This window comes from Lolium perenne, chromosome 4 (assembly GCF_019359855.2).
Source record: "Lolium perenne isolate Kyuss_39 chromosome 4, Kyuss_2.0, whole genome shotgun sequence".
NCBI classification, from domain to species: Eukaryota; Viridiplantae; Streptophyta; class Magnoliopsida; order Poales; family Poaceae; genus Lolium; species Lolium perenne.
In genome coordinates, this window is record NC_067247.2 from 217,666,968 (window position 1) to 217,678,507 (window position 11,540).

The following is an 11,540-nucleotide window of genomic DNA, read 5'->3' on the forward strand; positions in this document are numbered from 1 at the left end:
AAATGATCCATCAGGCCTATCGCTGTTAAGATTAGATATAATCTCTTTACTGATTGGTGTTGCCAAATTGTTAATTAGCATGGCTAGCTACAGCATAGTCTGTCTATTCTGCCCACAATGATCGAACCGATAAACAAAGCACGTATGCAAAATCGCTTCTGTTTGAACTGAAAATTCCATCAAAGCGTAAATCTGAGCCAGGTATGTGTTGGATTCAATGGAAAAATACCAGCTAAAATGAGGTGGTGTTGTTTATTTCCTATTGCATCCTGCTGCTCTTGTTTGCCTTGCACCTTGGTATCTTAATTACACCACTGTTATGGGCGCACGAAATGAGGCAAAACTTTGGCCGCTAGCTGGGGCACTAAGCGCATGAGAAATTTAAGTTTGGGATAGTTAAATCTTTTTTTTGTAATATGGCATGGGTAATTTAGATGTTTGAGAGAGTAAAATATTCTTTGTTGTAATATGGCACTTGATACACCTTTCTTAGAAATATTTCAAAACATTTTGACTTTTCAAAATAGAAGAGTGACCACGAGGTGATGAGCAAAAGTGCAGAACCAGCTATAGTCAATAGAGATGGATGCTACCGGGACCGTAAAAAGTATGTAATTCCACACAGAAAACAATCTAGAATTATGTTGTCTTCCATCAGTGTACCTTGCAATGTTTTATTGTCCGCAAGGTTGGCACCCAACGTAAAATATTGCGAAGTTGTCCAGATTGGAGAGGCACATTCTAATCATCATCGGATTATTAAAAAGTGCATACCATATTCTCGAAAACAGATGTGGATATGGAGCTAAAATTATCCACATCCTAACAACAAACTTTATTAGTACCACCTCGCTAATATGACAAAACAGATCGCTTGCAGGACGTATGTTTTTTTCTTGATGATGTAGGAACAACTTCCTTCGTAGCACGCTATTTGATTTTCCTAGCACGGGATGGCTCGATTGCACCGGTTTCCCTTGGTTTTCCATCGTCGGATCCTTCAAGTACACTGGTTTTCCTGGTGCGGGATCGCTAGGGCGAGGGGAACAATTTTTTCAGCGATTTTAGCGCACCACAATTGGTCGAGCGTGACGGATGAACGGATGATGGAAACAAATGGATGAAACCACCAAAACTCTTTTACTTCTATTATTAGGTACAAAAACAATTGCTCGTGTGTTGCAGCGAAAGATAAATTGTTAAAAGGTTTTTTAATAATAAAACTGTTGGTTTATTCCCAGTGCAACGCACGGGCATTTTTACTAGTATATACTAAAAAATACATGACATAATATATATACTAAAAAATATATATCATTAGAAAGTTCAGATGTTGTACTTTCTAATGGTATAATTTTTATATTGCAAAACTTATAATATATTGATCAAATTTACGATATTGGGATACATGTAGGCCCTGTAAACCGGGACGGAGGGAGTATTTTGTAATACTGTATTTAATGTCAGAAGTGCCCTTTTTGGCATTGATTAACTTTGACATGGTTTGCTTTTTTTTAACTCTGAATCATGCTCATATACCAAGAGTTCTGTTTGCCAGGATGCAAATTACGTTTACTATTGTATTTGGTCATCTCTTGTAGCAAGAGATGTATCTGGTAGGCTATTCACATCTGTGAAGAAATGGTCATCTGCTTTGAGCTGGCGCGGCATCATGTTGTCGCTATCAACATCTGCCTAGCTGCTTATCAGGCAGGGCACTGAGTTTTTTTCTTCTTCTGTAAATTCCACTCAGCTCATGGCGAAGCGAGTGTGCGCCATTAGGCACAGGCACCTATCTTCTCTAAAATTCATCCAGCCGCAAAGATGTTTTAGTCCTTCTGTTGAAGGTTGCCATCTCCAACGCGGCGATCCAAATTGAACGCGTTGGGCCGTGGCCACATGGCCACACGGTCATGGCTGGCAGCCCCGCAAAACAAAAAACAAAAAAAGTGAATTTAAACTAAAATTTGTTAAACTTAGCCCTATTTTGTGCAAATTTACACAAAAGAAAGCCCTATGGGCTTTAACTAAAAAAAAGGTAGAAACCCTAGGCTAAGGTTTGGGACGTGGTGGTTGCCGGCGCGCCACCTACTCCCACTAATACTCGTCGTCCTCGTCGTCGATGAGGACGCCCCCCCTCCCCCAGCGGCGACGCGCTATTCCTGCTGGACACGCCGGAGGGCACCGGAGACTCTGGCCAGGGTGGCCACTGCGCCCTTTTCCAGGTGGAGTGCGGGTCCGGAGGGCTCGCCGGCCTGCACAGGCGTGCCTGCTTGAGGAGGAGGAGGCCTCCTCCTGCCGGCGCACCATGGCGAGGAACGCCCACACGTCGGCGTCCTCCTTGGCCTTCCTGGCCTCCTCCTCCAGCGCGGAGACGCGCAACACCTCGGCGAGGTGCGACCATTTGGCCAGCTCCTCGAGGTCATCGACCTCGACGAACGCCGCGAGCGCGATGCGTAGCTCGGGGTCGTTGTCCTCCTCTGGCTGGGCCTGTGGCGAGGCCCGCGGCGGAGCAGCCGCGGGCTCGTCGATGTAGAGGCAGCCGGGGCGGCGTCCTGCCCTCCTCGCCGGCGTGCGCGGCTGCGCGCGAGGCCTCGCCGTCACCGAGGTGAAGTAGGTGCGTCAGCGTGCAGCGTGCTCCACCTCGAACCACAGGTCCCAGTAGGGACTCTTGTCGCTGTAGGAGGGTCCTCCCGGAGGTCCACTGACATCTCCGATAGGCGGGCGCGTCTGGTGGTCGGGATCGGCGGCACCGCAACCCGATCTGGGCTCAGGTGCTAGCCGTGGGGGAGGTGCACGTCGCCCCACGACATTGGGGCGCCGATCTCCCAGAAGATCTGCGCCACCACGACGGTGACGTAGATCCGCTCGGGTATCGGCGCTGGCGGCCCCATGTCGAAAACCACCGGCGCGACTTGCCGGCTACTGTTGACCTCGTGGTAGTTCGCGCTAGGCTCGAACTCGCGCTTCGGGGCCATGGTGGCGGAAGCTCGAGCGAGCATGCATGGGGAGTGGAGTGGGAGTGGGGGGACTGGATAGGGACAATCCACCTCCCAGTCCACATTTAATAGGACCTTGCGAGCAGACGGATGCGGGAGGACGCAACGTGCCATCCGTGGCCATGCAAACCTAGCACAGGTTTAGGCCGGGTTTGGGTTGTCCCAGACACCACGGTCATCCGCTTTTGGGATGCGTCACGGCGTTGGCCCGCAATTTTGTCCGGCGCGATCCATCCAGACGCGGGGTCGCGGGATGGGTCGCCGGCGTTGGAGATGACCTAACTCTTCTGACCTCATCGTGTAATATTAGTGTTGCTGCCTTTTCTTCCTCGTGCCTTTCTAGGTCAGAGATGTCACCAATCAAACAACATATGTGTCTCCAATCAGTCATCACAAGGCCCAAAAGCAGCACTTCAAATGAGGTCCCAGAAGGTAAGAAAGGTTCCAAACTAAGAGCATCTCCACTTCTCAGACGTTGTCCCCAAAGGTTTTTGGACGGATGCATCGGCGTGCGCCCCAGAGGCCTTTTCTGCCCGACGCGGCCCAATACGATGTATGGCGCCCGAGCCCGTCCCCACTCTACATGGGGCGATTCGAGCGCGCCGGACAGAGTGCGAAGCGAGATGGGGAGTAGCGGGCCTGACGCGTCATTGACACACAAACGAAGCGTTGCAACTTTGCTTTAATGGCGACAGCGAGACGTCCCGTGGCGCTGCGCCTCCTTCACGTGTCGCCGCTGTTCGCACGCCACGGCGCTCCCACTCTTTCTTCCCGGGTGATAAGGGCTAAGCCCAAGGGTGTGCCCGATCTTCACGGATTACACACACAAAAATCGGTTTGTCCTCGTTGGCCCGAACCACCAACTCGATAGAGGTTGCAGGAAAAGACCTTCCGGTAGAAGTCCCGCAAAGAGATCGACGAAACAAACCCGAGAGATCTAGAAGGGTGAAAAGACCGGAAGGTTGATAGAAGTGCAAGCAAAAGACCAAACGGTAGAAGTGCAAGCAATAGACCAATAATCGGTAGAAGTCACCAAAGAGATCACCAAGGTTCGATAAGGAGGCCGCGTGGTACAAGATCTAGGATCTATGGTAGGGTTTCCCTCAAGGGGCAAGAGCAAAGCTCAGGTTTAATTTCACATCAAGTCTAATCACAAATCTGAGCCAACAAGGCTATTTATAGTTGGTGGGGCGAAGGGGTAAGTTACATGCTGAATCTGCCAGTTTTGGTGCTGAAACGCGTGTAGGCGGAAGTTCCTGCCTCAGGGGGACGGAAGTTCCGTTCGGGCGGAAGTTCCGGTCGACCTAGGCGGAAGTTCCGGCTGGATTCCCTTCACTGGGGGCTGGACAGCATCTTGGAGGTATCTGGGCGGAAGTTCCGGTCCTGGAGGCCGGAAGTTCCGGTCGGGGCGGAAGTTCTGGCCAACTTCTGGCCTAGTTCCGGAAACGACCGATTTCCTTGCAGTAACATCCCGGGGCGTTTTGGCGCATTTTCGGAACTAGGGCGGAACTTGGGCGGAAGTTCCGGTCTCTCGGGGTGGAAGTTTCGGCTAGATGCTCTTCATAGGGAATCTGGGCGGAAGTTCCGGTCCTGGGGGGCGGAAGTTCCGGCTGGGGCGCTGTAGCTCCATCTTCTTCATTTTCAGCTCCCTCTCCATTGGCTTGGTCTCCATGGCTTGTGTCTTGACCGATGTACCTGATTGAACACAAGGTATTTGCATGAAGTAGCATGCCATCCAAAGAGGTATCAAATGCATACGTGGAAAGGACTGAATTCACCTCTTGGTGTATGGCTTGGGCTCGAGCTCGTGTCATTGGGCCACGAGGAGGGCTTGTCGGTCTTGATGTAGTGTCGACCTTGGGTAGGGCTACATCATCTCCCCCCTTGGGAAAGAGTCGTCCTCGACTCTATGTTCTCTTCATCTTCATGATTTGGTGAGAGGTCGGACACATTGAATGTGTTGCTCACCAAGTACTTGGATGTTGGTATGTCGATTACATAGGCGTTGTCGTTGATGCGCTTGAGGACCTTGAAGGGACCATCGCCTCGGGGCTTTAGCTTGGAGTTTCGTTCTTGAGGGAAGCGGTCTTTGCGAAGGTGTAACCACACTAAGTCTCCTTCCTTGAAGATCCTTGCCTTCTTCTTCTTCATGTTGAGTCTAGTGGCTTGACGAAGGACTTGTTCCTCGATTGTTGCCCTTGTATCTTCATGTATCTTCTTCATGTATTGGGCTCGCTTGTCGATGTTCATGTTTACTTGCTCATGTAGCGGAAGAGGAAGTAGGTCGATCGTCGTAGGTGGTTCAAACCCATATACGACCATGAAAGGACTTCTCATTGTTGTAGAGTGCGTGGCGCGGTTGTAGGCGAACTCCGCATGTGGGATGCAATCTTCCCATGACTTCAAATTCTTCTTGACAAGGACTCGAAGTAGTGTGGAGAGGCTTCGGTTCACCACTTCGGTTTGCCCATCGGTTTGTGGATGTGAGGATGATGAGAACAAAAGCTTGACGTTGAACTTGGCCATTAGTGTCTTCCAAAGGTAGCTCACGAATTTGACATCTCGGTCCGAAACAATGCTTCTTGGTACACCGTGGAGTCTCACAATTTCCCTAAAAAACAAGGAGGCAATATGTGAGCATCATCCGTTCGGGAGCATGGTATAAAATGAGCCATTTTGGAGAATCTATCAACCACTACAAAAATTGAATCATGACCATATTTGGTTCGAGGCAATCCTAGCACAAAGTCCATGCTTATATCGGACCAAGGGGCATAAGGAATAGGTAACGGTGTGTAAAGACCATAAGAGTTGGTTGTGGACTTAGCTTGTAAGCATGTCGTGCAACGGTTGCATAGGCGCTCCACATCTCGCTTCATTCTTGGCCAATAGTAATGGGTAGATAGCATGGAGAGCGTCTTGTCTCGCCCAAAGTGTCCCATAAGACCACCGCCATGTGACTCTTGCAAAAGCAACTTACGAAGGGAAGACTCGGGTATACAAAGTTTGTTAGCTTTAAACAAGAATCCTTGATGCAAATAGAAATCATCGATGCCCTTTTGACTAGAACACTTTGCAAAAATTGGGCCAAAGAAGGTATCGGAAGCATATAAGTCTTTGATTTCATCAAGACCCAAAACATGGATATCCAAACGAGTGAGTAAAAGGGTGAGCTTGCGAGAAAGAGCATCTGCAACTACATTGTCCTTGCCCTTCTTGTATTTGATTACATATGGAAAGGACTCAATGAACTCAACCCATTTTGCATGTCTTTTGTTCAAATTGTGTTGAATTTTCAAATATTTCAAAGACTCATGGTCGGAGTGAATGACAAACTCTTTTGGCCAAAGATAGTGTTGCCAAACTTCAAGAACACGAACCAAAGCATAAAGTTCCTTGTCATATATAGGATAGTTGAGGCGTGCGCCATCCAACTTCTCACTATAGTATGCCACGGGTTTTCCATTTTGCATAAGGACACCACCAATTCCAAGTCCACTCGCATCACATTCTATCTCAAAAGTTTTTGCAAAATCGGGAAGAACGAGGAGTGGTGCCTCAGTGAGTTTCTTTTTCAATTCATCAAAAGCGTTTTGTTGTGCCTTGCCCCAAACAAACGGAACATTCTTTTTTGTAATCTCATTTAAAGGGCAAGCAATGGTGCTAAAATCTTTCACAAAGCGTCTATAGAAACCGGCAAGTCCATGAAAACTTCGAACTTGACCAACGTTTGTAGGAGTGGGCCAATTGTGGATGGCCTCAACCTTCGAAGAATCAACTTCAATCCCATTGGCGGAAACCACAAATCCAAGAAAAACCAACTTGCTTTGTGCAAAGGTGCACTTGGGAAGATTTGCAAAAATCTTTTCACGGCGCAAGATGCATAAGACTTCTCTCACATGTTGCACATGGTCCTCGAGATTTTTGCTATAAATGAGAATATCATCAAAGTAGACAACCACACTCTTGCCAATGAGAGGTCGCAAGATGTGATTCATGAGACGCATAAAAGTAGATGGAGCATTTGAAAGACCAAATGGCATGACAAGCCATTCATAGAGACCAAGTTTGGTCTTGAATGCCGTCTTCCATTCATCACCAATTGCCATGCGGATTTGGTGGTAGCCACTACGCAAATCTATCTTAGAGAAAATCGTGGCACCACTCAATTCATCAAGCATGTTATCTAAACGCGGAATGGGATGGCGATATTGAACGGTAATGGCATTGATGGGGCGACAATCCATACACATTCTTTGCGACTCATCCGGTTTAGGAACGAGGATCACGGGAACCGCACAAGGGCTTAAGCTTTCACGTACATACCCTTTTTCGAGGAGATCTTGAATTTGGCGTTGAATCTCCTTTGTGTCTTTGGGGTTGGTGCGGTAGGCGGTGCGGTTTGGTAGAGGGGCGCCGGGTATGAGGTCGATGCGGTGCTCGATTCCTCTAAGCGGTGGTAGTCCATGAGGAAGCTCGTTGGGGAAGACATCTTGGAACTCCTTCAAAAGAGACAACAAAGACGAAGGGATTGCTGTTAAGTTGTTAGTCTCCAAGGGTGGCCCCTTGCAAATGAGCACATAGTGCAATTTGTTGGATGGGTTGTGATGCACTTCTCTCATCTCACTTTTGGTAGCTATGAGGACACTCTTCATCTCACTCACATATGGCTTGTGGCGCTCACTTTCTTTTTGGTGCGTCACTCTCTCACCGCTCATCTCACTAGTGATAGTAGCTTCCTTAGCCCTCGCCAAAGCCTTTGCATTGTCCGCAATTACTTGGCTAGGAGTCATTGGGCGTAGGATGAATGTCTTGTCGCCGACCTTGAAGCTATAGGCATTTGTGTAGCCATCATGGTTTGCTCTTTTGTCATATTGCCAAGGGCGACCAAGTAGCATGTGGCACACCGTCATGGGCACGACATCACAATCAATGGTGTCTTCGTAGGCGCCAATCTTGAAGGATATTGTGACGGTGTGTTGTATCTTCATGTTTCCATTGTCACTTAGCCATTGCACATGGTAAGGATGGGGGTGTTTCCGTAGTGTGAGGTTGAGCTTGGAGCATAGTTCGGTGCTTGCAAGGTTGTGGCAACTCCCTCCATCGGTGATAACCTTTATTGACTTGCCATTGATTCCGGCTCTTGTTTGGAAGATATTGCATCTTTGGTCTTCATTGGGGAGTGCATGGGTTATCAACACTTTGGTCACCACAAGTGATGGGCTTGCATCATGCACACATAGGACTTGCTCTTGGTCTTCCAAGTCATCATCTTCATGATTGGTTGCGGCTTGTACCAAGGCTTCATACTCACCTTCACTCAAGTACTCGACATCTCCATCATCCTGAGTTATCATAACTCTTGTGTTCTTGCATTCAAAGGATTTATGTCCTTGAGCACCACACTTGAAGCAAGTGATGTTACTAGATCCAGTGGAAGCTTTGGAGGACATAGTTGATTGCTCCGGCTTGAAGTTTGTTGTCTTGATGGCACTTCTTGTTTGCTTAGGAGGATCCTTGGAAGCAATAGCACTTGTATTTTTGATGCTTGAGGATGTGTTTGGTGCATTTCTTGCGGCGAAGAAGGACTTTGTTTTTGCACTTGCTAAGTCTTCTCGCACTTGGCGCTCGGCCCTTGTAGCTTGATGAAGTAACTCAACCATGTTGGTGTAAGGCAAGAATTCCACTATCCTCTTGACGGGAATGTTCAATTTATTCAAGAGTCTTGCCATAGTTTGCTCTTCCCGCTCATCCACATTCGCACTCAACATGGTCATGTGCATCTCCTTGTAATACTCCTCAACGGACTTGAAGCTTTGCTTGAGTTGAGTGAGCTTGTTGAAGAGGTCACTTTTGTGGTGGGTGGGCACAAAGCGTTTGTGCATGACTTCTTGCATCTCTTCCCATGTGTCAATGGGTTCCATGTCTTCTTTTTCACGCTTCTTGTTTACTTCTTCCCACCAAACATTTGCATATCCTTCAAACTCAAGTGATGCCATGGTCACCTTCTTTGCTTCAGAGAAGTTGTGTATGCGGAAGATCTTGTCAACCTTGAGTACCCAAGATAAGTATGCATCGGGGTATTCCTCTCCTTGGAACTTGGGCATGGTGAACTTGACCTTCCAAAGATTTCTTCCTCATTGCGGTCAATGCGTCTAGGAGGTGGTCTTTCTTCACCATGGTCTTGACGTTGTTGAGGTTGATGTTGTGGACCTTGAGCATCTCTATTGTTGTTTCTATGTTGTTGATGAGGAGGTGGTCTTCCATGACCTTGATCTTGATCATCATTGTTGCGGCGGTGTCGAGGAATCACACTTTCTTCACTTGATGCTTGGTGATGACTTGATTCCTCATTTCTCGCCCTTGGAGGTGGTCTTCTACCATGGGGTCGATCATCATGATGGCGGCGATTATCTTGACCTTGAGGGCGTTGAGGTTGAACAACATTGATGATTTGGCGCTCTTGTTGCGCTTGACTTTGTTCCTCTTCATGAAGGCGTTGCCTTCTAGCTTGAGCTTTTTGTACTTGTCGTTGCCATTCTTGTTCTTCAAGTGCTTGTTGTTCATTGCGGATACGCTCTTGTTCCCTTGCATGAACTAGCTCTTGATCATGTCGAAGGCGGTCTTGCGCTTGTTGATAATTGAGTATGGAGATTCTCTTGTTGAAGGCGCTCTTCTTCAAGGCGTTGACGTTCTTGGACAGGTCAAAGTCGTGCTTGCTCCTCTTCTTGAGCTTGTTGTTGAAGCACTTGAGCATCCACATTATGGTGGCATGGGTCATCATTGGAATCATGATGAGACGGTGTAGGAGCTCGTGACCTTGAACTTTGAGAGCGCGAAGACCTTGAGTGGTGTCTCCTATTGTCTTGGCGGTTGAGTGTGTGAAGGATATTGTCCAAAGCCGTCTTCATATCTCTTGTTTCTTGACCTTGTATGGTGAGTGTTGCTTTCAACTCTTTGCCTTAAGGTTCAATCTTCTCATTGAGGTCTTGAACTTGGTTATTAAGGTCTATCCTTTGCACTTGAGCTCTTTCTTCATAGCGGACGGCGGTATCTTTCATCATTGCTTCAAATTCATTGAGCTTGGAGTGGACGGCTTGAGTAGCTATCCAATGTTGGTGACGCTTCATCGGTAGTTGGTTCCCTTCTCCACTAGACATGGTTACAACTAAAACAAGAACTATGTGGTGGGTGGTTAGGAAAAACTACCAAAAGTGTCAAAACTTGCGAACCAAAATCGAAAAGGTGTTTCAAGTCAGAGGACATCCGATATGTATGCACACACACAAAACAAAAACTCTATATGGTGTTAGGTATGGATGTGGAAAGCCAAAAGGAAGAACCAAACGAAAAGTCTATTGTCAAAAGTGGGTAAGATCCAAAAGTCACAAGTCAAAAGCGGTGATCACAAAAGGCATACACAATGTGGAACACACGCGTGGGACAAAATGGGGTTAGCGCGACTTAGGAAAATGAGCACGAACAAAATTGGTCCTAACGAAGACTACTAGCTCGGTTTCACGCTGACGCAAGAGAGACCGTGGCTTGGTTGCAAAATTGAGAAGCAACAAGATTTGCGCAAGACGCCTCTTTTCTCTTTTCTCTCTTTTGCTTATAAGCTTTGGACTCTTTTGTGTATAGGTGTCACGCACACTCTTTTTCTTTCTTTTTCTCACTATGCAAGGATACTACTATCTATGTAAGTATGTCACACTTATTTTCCTTATCTTTTCACACGAGCTTGCTTCGTAGCTTTGCTCAACACACGCACACCCTCACGGTCGGGATGCTTGCGCAATGCTTCGCAACACTAGAAAGCCACTCTCGATAGGAAAGGTACGCAAAAGAGGCTAGGGCTACAAGTTAGGAGGCAAGTTTTACCACTTGATGATGGTGGCCGACGATCTTGAACTTGCTATGGTGGTGGAATGTGTCAAATGAACCGCTTGGATCCTCGGGGTGCCATCGTCGTTGTCGATGTTGCGGAAGCTTTGTGGTAGCTGAAATGGCACACAAACCGAAGTCCAAACACAAAAGGGATAGCACCAATGCGAAAAACGAAGTTAGCTGTGAAAAATTCGGCCAGGCGGAACTTCCGGTGTCTAGGGGCGGAACTTCCGGTCCTGCCAGGCGGAACTTCCGGTCGCAATCAGATCTGCGGGCTGTTCATCGATTTTGGCGGAAATCCGGGCCGAAAATCTTCGAATTCGCGGAAAATTTGGCACTAGAAGCTGTGGGAAGGTGGGGGAATTGTAGATCAACACCAAAGACAAGTTTATATTGGAACAAAACCACCAAAAACTCAACAAATCGCGTGATCCAACCAAGGCCAATTTGAGGCTATTTTTTTGGGATTTTCGAAAATTTTCTCAAGAAATTTTTTGGGGGTGTGGGGGTCAAATCCATGGCAACCAAGGAGCTCTTGATACCATATGATAAGGGCTAAGCCCAAGGGTGTGCCCGATCTTCACAGATTTGGGTGGAATTCGTGGGGGAGGTGGAAGAACGCGATGAACACGAAGAAGGCGGAGGGAAATCGTG